Below are 8,129 nucleotides of genomic sequence, written 5' to 3' on the forward strand. Positions count from 1 at the left end.
AGCCGCCGAGGTTTTCAGGTACTTCTTTTGAGGATGCTTATGAGTTTATTCTAGATATACATGAGTTGCTGCACCGGATAGGGATTGTGGAGACCCGTGGGTCTGACTATGTGTCCTACCAGTATTGCGGCGATGCGAAGACTTGGTGGAGGTATTTCGTGGCTTGCAGACCTGAAGGTTCCCCTCCCCTGACTTTGACTCAGTTTTACCGGGCCTTCCTTGAAAAGTGTGTGCTGCGGTCTTTGAGAGCGGCACGTAGGGAGGAGTTTTTACATCTTGGGAAGAAGTACATGTCTGTGGAGGCCTATGTGGCTCGTTACCTGTATCTGGCCCGTTATTTCATCCCTTTGTTCCTTACTGAGCCTGACAGGATTAGGCGTTTCGTTAGTGGCTTAACCGGTCCTCTTCATATTTCTTGCCTTCAGATGGAGGCCATGGGGGCTTCCTTCCAGTCCATTGTCAAGCATGCTTCTTTAGTCGAGGCCGCTAAGGCCTGTGCATTTGGAAGGGGTAGTGAGAAGAGGCATTGATAGATTGGGAGATATGGTGGTTCTAGCTCGAGGGGTGACGGTCAGTCTTCTAGGCCGTATCAGCCTTATGCCGGCAGTCCCGTGCAGTCAGCTTTACAGGCTTCGTCTAGTTGGCCCTCCAGGCGGGGTGTTCCGGAGAGATCTCATCTCCGACCTGTTAGTAGTGTGGTTCCATCAGAGTCTGCAGTTTCTGTTCGTCAGGTCAGCCGTTGAGGATCTGTTATGCATGTAGAGAGCCTGGCCACTTTGCTAAAGAGTGTACTCGACCCAGGCAAGATATTCAGTCTCATAGGACTCTGGCACTGTCTGGTGGCCGTGGTGGTGTTTCATCTAGAAGCGGTGGTCAGTCAGGCCGCGATCGTTCACAGGGTCCTCGAGGAAGATCTCAGGAAGGGCAGTTAGGTCGAGGTAGATTTTATGCATTATCGGGTAGACCCCAAGTAGAGGCTTCAGATACAGTTATCTCAGGTACCGTTTCGGTCCGACATAAGTTGTGTCTGTATTGTTTAATCCATGGTCTATTTTTTCATGTGTTCTTGCCTGTTATGCTATAGGTTGGGCCTTGTCGTATGATTTGGGGCTAGCCACACTGTTGTGTTATGACTTATCTTATTCTTTTTGTTATTGGCTTGTTGCCATGTGGAGACAATAGGTATTGGTGACTAGTGATATATCTTGGTCACGATATTGTAGTATCTTACTTGTTGACGTTGGATGCAAGGATAGTGTTCCGTTATGGCCTTGTTAGTGATATTCTTGTGATGTATTGCGATATACGGGTTCGGATTGAGTAATTAGGAATTGGCACAATTAGGTTTAGCTACTAAATGTAAGTAACGACATGTACTGGGATCCGTCACTTGTCCTATTTCTTTTCCGTTATATCGGATGGCACCGGCCAAGTCGAAAGAGCTTAAGGAGTAGTTGAAGGGTTTATTAAATAAGGGATTTGTAAAACATGGATACTTCATTAAGGGATTAATCGAGTTAAGTTCGGGATAACATTTCAGAAATCGAGTGAGGCAATTTGGGCAAGGACACTTCTGTGAGATACATGAGGATATTAGTGAGATGATTAAGTGATAGATTACTGAGTGGGTTCGAGTAATGGTTAGACGATGGCGGTATAAGTGAAATAATGGAAATTGAGGAAAATTCTGTGAGATTCGTGATCGACAGCTAGTAATAGGCATATTTCAGTGAAGCGGCATGCTGAGATTTATAGGAAGTGGCTTGTATGGTACCCCCTTTTGATAGTTTCACAGTACTTTGCAGTGAATGAGTTAGTGTGTGTGTTTAAGTGAAAGGAATTGTAGAAATTCTTAGTATGTTATCGCTATTAGTGTTTCCGAGATGGGATCGTGTGGTGCTAAGCATTATGTTATAAACAATATTGACGGAATGACTTCGGATATTATGGGTCCAAAGTGATTTTACTTGTTAGCGCCAAGGATTATGAGATTTTGATGCTTTTGAAAGTATTATGGGTTATTGTGTTACTACAATGGAGAATTTGATAGTTAAAAGATTGATTTAGGAGTACATATATCCTTACTGTCGGAAAATTCGAGTTGTACCAGGTATGCGTATTGGGTAATGTTAAGGAATTTGAGGTTGCATTTGCAAGATTTAGTTATCCGGTACCTTGAGAATAATTTGGATAAGTTTCAACTTTCCGAGAACGGTAACTTATGGGTTGCTATGCACGGTAAGAATGTGATGGGTTTTGGATCTTGGAATCAGTTTGTGTGGTTGCTGACATACTCTGAATTGGTGCGTTTATTGTGGGGTCATTATAGTTTGAATGGAAAGGGTTAAATCGAGGTTGTAACTCCAAGAGAACTTATGGGTTCCAAGTAAATCAGTTAACGGATGTGACAAGGGACGCTTGATTTCTGAGGTTTGTTATGAGTAGTCCTAGTGCTGTCTCACAAGAGTTAGCCTTTCGGTTAGTATAATAGGTTGATATAATAATGGTTGTGCTTCGAAGAGATTCTAGGATTGTGATAAGGCTCCATTTTGATCATTGGATGTTGACAGATCTTGCTCTATGCGGTACTCGATGGTAAGTTCCTAGATAAGTGATTTGAAGAGTTAGGAAGATTTAAGACTGACTAAGTTGACTATGAGAAAGATAAATTTCGATGAAATAGCTGAGAGTTTTCTGGAGATTTAAGATTCTCTTTTGGGAAGAGTAAGTCCTGGTTTCGGTTAGTATTGTGTACTTCTACGAAATTGTGATTCAAGGAATGATTTTGGATTAGCTAGCTCAGAATATCTTACCAGTTCGGGATGTTTTATGATTAGTTATGTCTAAAGGGTCGTGCTATTTGATTTATCGAGGAGAGATCAGTTGTGTGTTTTAGAGGCATGGTAATTGGGTCTTTTGGTTGGGTGCGAACGAATTGCGGTTTGGGTTTGCATCTTGTTGAAAAAGCTTCATGTTGGTTGTGATATGATTTCCTTAGTTATCGTAAGCTTGTCCTACTCTCGTTCTTCGCTCAAGGACTAGCGATTGTTTAATTGGTATCTGATGTAACGACCAGTTTTGTCATTGCCGTGATTATTCCATTTTTACCTTTGTTGACCAGTTCCCGAGTCTCATTAGAATTATTTTGACCTGAGGTGATAGTTGGCTTGACTTCCTCGGCATCGTTGTGGGCCTTAGGATGTTTTCTAGAAAAATTGGGCTTTAAGCGAAAATGAGTTATCTTAAAGTTTACTTTTGAGTAAATGGACCTTGTTCGGGAATCCATCGATTTCGAGATGTCCGGATAGTCATTTAGAACTTGTGTGCATATTCATTTCGGTTCCCAATTCACTCAGGTGCATTTTGGGACTTGGGTTGGAAAGTTAGTTTTGAGGTATCGGGGGTTGACTCGGTCAACGAGACCTCTGATGGGAATTCTGAGGCTACGAGTGCGTTCGTAGCGTGTTTTTTATGTATATCTGCATATTTGGTTTGTATGTTTCGAGTCTATTTCGGGATAAAATTGTGGAAGTTGGGAAAAATTCTGGTGTCTGGTGTCCGCTGGGGCGGCACCAGCCCCGCTGTAGCGGTGGGATAGCCGCTGAAGCGTCAATATGTATTTTGGCCAGGACTGTCGTAGCAGTCTGCACAGCCGCTGGGGCGGTACCGCTGGTGCTGCCATATGACCACTGTAGCGGTGTTGACTGAGACTGACCTTTTTTTATAAGTTTAAAACCACAAAACCCTAGTCATTATTTCTATCCCGACTTGAGAGCTTTGTGGAGGCGAATTGGAGGGTTTTACAGTGATTTCTTCCCTAAGGTAACATTCCTACCTTAGTATGATTCCATTAACCTCTCTTAATCATGTAGCATAATCTAGAATTCATAGAATCTAATGGGTCTTCAATGGGTTCTTGAGTTAAGCTCTAAATCATTTGTTGGTTCGTAGAATCTTCCTAAATAGTAAGATTAATGTTGAATATTCTTGAATATTTTGGGAACAAACTAGCTAGATTCATATTTTCCATAAAAAGATTAAGATTAAAATAGGGGTTTTTATGGGTTTTCCTCCTAATGAGTTCTTGGCTTTGAAATCTTATATTTTGGTTGGGTTAGATTCATTAAGCATGAAAGTGATGATTATAAATTATATAAACATGTTTCCCTCCATTTTTAGAGTTAAAATTGTGGGATTAAAGTTAGGGTTCTTAGACCCAAATTTGGGAGTTTTCATATTAATGGTGATTTTGAGAATTGACTAAGTATTCCTATGATTAAAGTAATGAGTTTTGACCCTTTGGTATTGAATTTGGTATTTTGGTCATAAAATTTCCGTTTTGCTCTTGAGACCCATTTTTCCTAAATTAAAGGTTAGAGTTTGACCCGAATAAAATATAACCAACATGGGTGTTGTTCTTCTCGTATTCTTACATAGAATCTTAATTTGATTAGAGTTTGACTGTGTGGAGACTCACCGTGAGGGTAGGGAATTAACTCGTGGTCTGTGATTTGTTGTTCAGCGTTCTAGGTAGGTTACGGTTTACCTTTGTGGTGAGACTTCAACTAGCGAAGCGTATATATAGATAATATTGTCGGACATTTCATGTAAACCTTCGAGTATGAAGTTTGGGTTGGATGGAGATTTCATGACCGACTCTTGGGGCTTGAGTTTTCCTACATATCCCTGTTCCTGGGAATCAGGTCACATGTAATTCGACACGCTGGAGAAAAGTAAATCCCTTATGCGGGGGTACTCTCAGACTTCCCTGTTTGTATCCGACCGGTTGCAGTTTTTAGAAACAAAAGAAGAAAGGAAATGGGAGTACTCTGAGTCTGAGGTTTGATGGCTTCCGAATCCCGGCCGGAGAGCTTGACTCTCATGGGCACCCTATCTTGATCGGCTGCGTAAGAAAAAGTTCCATGTTTGCTTCGTACGTTTTCTAGATCTGACTCAGTAACCGACTCCTTTTTGGGTGGCTTTGTGCTCCTCTCCTGATTTTGACACTATGCAGCTATTCTTGTGGAAATTTAGATGAATGGCCCTCTTGGCTATTTGTTTGAATAGCTCTCTTGGTTGTTTGTATGAATAGCTCGCTTGGCTTATTTGCATGAATGACCCTCTTGGCTTGTTTGTATGAATGACCCTCTTGGTTGTTTGTATGAATGGCCCTCTTGGCTGTTTGCATGAATGAACCTCTTGGTTGTTTGTATGAATGACCCTCTTGGCTTATTTGTATGAATGGCCCTCTTGGATATTTGTATGAATGGCCTTTGTCACGACCCAAACCGAAGAGCCGCGACTGACACCCAAGACCCTACTCGGCTGAGTGCCATACTACCATTCCATCCATGAGTCACAACTTTTTGTGAACCTTTAATCTATGAAATGACGCTTCCGTCAAGTACAGAAAAACTTTTCAATAAAACTCTTTTGTCAAATAAGGGACTTCTCCCTTATCGTTAATTCAAGAGAACCTTTAGTCACAAATAAAATCCTTGAAAATAAAGCTTGAAAACACATCGACCTGTATGGTCACTTTATACCACTGTCGACTCCTCGACGCTCTATCCACAGGACACTGTCTGCAAAGTCTCTAACATATACAAAATACCATAATATAAGTACTTTGACTCGGCAACACTCCGAACTGAGATGGAGCTCACCGTTCCAGCTGATAGCCTGGGAACATCCTATAGCCAAATGTCTTCTACTCATCTATATACACCTGCGTGGCATGAAACACAGCGCCCCCAGGTAAAGGGACGTCAGTACGAACAACGTACCGAGTATGTAAGGCAGAACTGAAACAATATATCTCGACTCGAATGATAAAAGAGTAACAGACTCGACCTGTACCTGTAACCAACTCTGATAAACATGTACGTGCATATGATGTTTTGATGCAGCATGAGTATGTGTGTATATATATAATGCATGCCTTCACCCTGCTCGCAGCCCCTTTGGGCAAAATAGCATAATGGCCCCTTCGGGCGTCATAATCATCGTATACCAGCTGATCAGGTGGTTTGTGTATATAACGCCTTAGCCATTTTCCCTTCCCCATGAAATGATGTCGTGCATGTATGTAAATATGCAAATACATGAAAATCTTTGAAAACCATCAAAAGACTCCCTTCGGAGCAACTTAACGCAAAACGGGAACTTCTTCCCCTTTTCATTTGTCTCCTTCGAGACTCCAAAATTTAAATGTAAAATGCATAGGAAAGAGAAAACCCTTTGAATGTCCCATTCGGGAATTAGACAACATTATGAAATTGCACAACTCATGGATGCCCCTTTGGGACACAAGAGGTCAAAGATATGAATACTCCTACACAGTCTAGGAATAGTGTCTTTGGAGTTCGTTTATTTGTTGGGTTCTAACGATAAGGATCTTCATCACTACTAGAATCATCACCACTATCATGTATCACTTTGAATGATCCATAACATAAATTGAGGCCATATGTTATATAGCACGCTCAGACATAAGCTGAGGCCATAGCACACTCAGACATAAGTTGAGGCCATAGCACACTCAGACATAAGCTGAGGACATAGCACATTCAGACATAAGCTGAGGACATAGGACACTCAGACATAAGCTGAGGCCATAGAACACTTAGACATAAGCTGAGGCCATAGCACACTCAGATATAAGCTGATGCCATAGCACACGCAGATATAAGCCGAGGCCATATATTATATAGCACACTCAGTCGCCTCATGAAATGATCTAGAAACTTAGGCTTGAAAATCTCTAGGATTGGAGTCATCGTAAGATTTTTCAGAAACTATAGACTTCTGGCATTGCTAGGAGTAAAAATATTATGGATGTCATGAATGGGATCAAAACATAGGAATCATGCCTTTGAAAGAAAGAGACGAGCCTTAACATACCTGATTGATCTCTTACGAATTAACGCTTATTCTCCCGAACTTGAAAATCTACATTCAAGAGAAATTACACCACCGTTAGACTTATCGTCATATACCTATCTTAAGTCCTTAAACCAAACTCCTTTAGAATCTGCTAAACTTCGGGCAGCATCTCCCCTGTTTATATGCCTAGCCCGGAATCTCAATTCAGCAATCAACAACAACAACAACAACAATACCAACATCAATAACATCATTTCCATCACCAATATATACCAAAAAACAGCCCACACGCTGTTTTCCAACTTCCATAACTAACCCACTTACTACACAATTATTTAACGACTTTATCTCTGTAAATAAGTCTTAAATAATACCAAAAGAGAAAGATTCACACCTTCTTTCTTGTTAAGACCGCAATATCCTCAGTATCCACGCTAAAATCCACCGAAAAACAACACTAGAATCACAACCACGCGTTACCCGGACCTAAACTACTACTCTCCTACTTGAAAATTGCTCACTTTTGTTTTCCTCACCCTTTCTCTTCAATTTCTGGAATTTTCCAGCAAAATCTGGTGAAAAACAGGGGTTCTTACCCTTTTTATAATGGTCAAATACGAGTAAAATTCGGGTCGGTTCACTGTAGCATTTTACTGTAGCAAGTCGGTTACTGATTGAAATGTACAGCCAATGAATGGAAGGGGAAGTGATTGGGGAAGTATAAAAAGCGAGGACGAAAGGATTATTATGGGATGAAATTTTGATCAAGAATGGCAATGAAATACAACACCATAAGGTAAAACCTTTAAGGGGGGAAGCAAGTAAGCTTGAGTACGAGCACAAGGACTGACTAAGGTATTAGAGAAATTATGACACCCGACAATGGGAAAATCGAGAAGTAATAGGGAGTTCCAAAGACTAAAACAACATTTGCGTGGTCAGTAACATGAGGAACTTTTCTAATTCGGAGGGAGATGCATGACAGGAATTGTTCTTGGGATCTGTTAGAACTTCAACTTGTTTTAGGTCACCTGATAAAGGCCACGTAGTAGGATGGACGTGATCATACCAGCACTAATGCACCTGATCCCATCAGAACTTCGAGGTTAAGCGTGCTTAGGCTAAAGAAGTAATAGGATGGGTGACCCTCCTGGGAAGTGTGCTAAGGAGACCTACAGGTTTTGACATAAAGGGAGGATGAAGAACTAGAACAGTTTGAGGGAAATTAGAAGCGTGTGAACCTC

Source organism: Lycium barbarum, chromosome 5, assembly GCF_019175385.1.
Source record: "Lycium barbarum isolate Lr01 chromosome 5, ASM1917538v2, whole genome shotgun sequence".
NCBI classification, from domain to species: domain Eukaryota; kingdom Viridiplantae; phylum Streptophyta; class Magnoliopsida; order Solanales; family Solanaceae; genus Lycium; species Lycium barbarum.